This window comes from Octodon degus, unplaced genomic scaffold (genome assembly GCF_000260255.1).
Source record: "Octodon degus isolate 3935 unplaced genomic scaffold, OctDeg1.0 scaffold00007, whole genome shotgun sequence".
Taxonomy (NCBI): domain Eukaryota; kingdom Metazoa; phylum Chordata; class Mammalia; order Rodentia; family Octodontidae; genus Octodon; species Octodon degus.
In genome coordinates, this window is record NW_004524583.1 from 23846308 (window position 1) to 23847427 (window position 1120).

The following is a 1120-nucleotide window of genomic DNA, read 5'->3' on the forward strand; positions in this document are numbered from 1 at the left end:
TAAGGCCTCGACCAGTGGGTAAGGGATAGAAAGAAACACAGGAACTTCTCCCCTTGTGGACTTTATTTATTTATTGTAAAAGACCCACATAAAACAATCAAGGGGCTGTTTCAAAAGAGCCTGTCTTTCCTCCATCTTTGAAGAGACCAACTTTCCAGATATTACCTAAAAACGTCCCCATTCCACCCTCACTTCGTTTGAGATCAGCAGTTCAGAGATCTGGGCTTCACTCCCAGGAGACCATGAACTCAGTTTGAATCTGTCACTGCTGTCCTCTAGGGTGCAGAGGCGAAGACGAGTGTCCTTGGGCTGTCTGTGGGGACTGTCTGAACATGGTGATGACCATGTCTTCTGTGTGGAAGTGGGTGGAGTGAGGGACTTGTAGGGCCAGGCCGTGTAGTCAAAGGCAGTGCAATAAACCCTCACAAAGTCAGGGCTCAAAGTTTTCAGCCTCAGCCATTCGTGGATTTTTCATTATAATTTAACTAATAATTACTTAAAATCCCCCTCCCCAATTTCCAGGAAACTGCAAATATCTTCCACAATTGTATTTTATTGTGGGAGGCTTCCAACTAGCCAGTCAAAGAGCGTTATTCAGTTCTCCTTGCTGCTGATTGGCTGCTATCCTGTGACCCATCTCGCCCTGGGCATTCCTGCATCCTAATAGGTTGCTACGCTCCAATGCTCTTGGTTTTGTTCTTGTTAAAGCCCTAAGATCCCTCAGACGCTGCCAAAATGCCCTGTACCTTCTAAGGCTTTTTTTATACAGCACTTTATTAAGTTAAAATCACATAACTGTGGGGGACATAGCAACTTAGGGTTTAAATGATAAACATAGGCATTTAGGGGCATTTTTCTGAACATATTTGTGGGTGCTGTAGGAATGTAACCTCCTCGAATTTCAGAGGCCCACTGTACTGAATTATTAAAGTCACCTAAGGGGAAGACTCCAAAATGGTGCAGAGGAACTCTGGGTGGAAGGCAGAGTGCCCCAGAGCGGCATCCCTGGTGCGGCCTGGTCTGAAGTGCAGAGCCATAAACGCGGTCCTGCGATGGACGGCTTGCTTTTCTCCCCATTTGAGCACAGTGCTCCTCTGCATGCCCTGTGTGTTCCACCGAA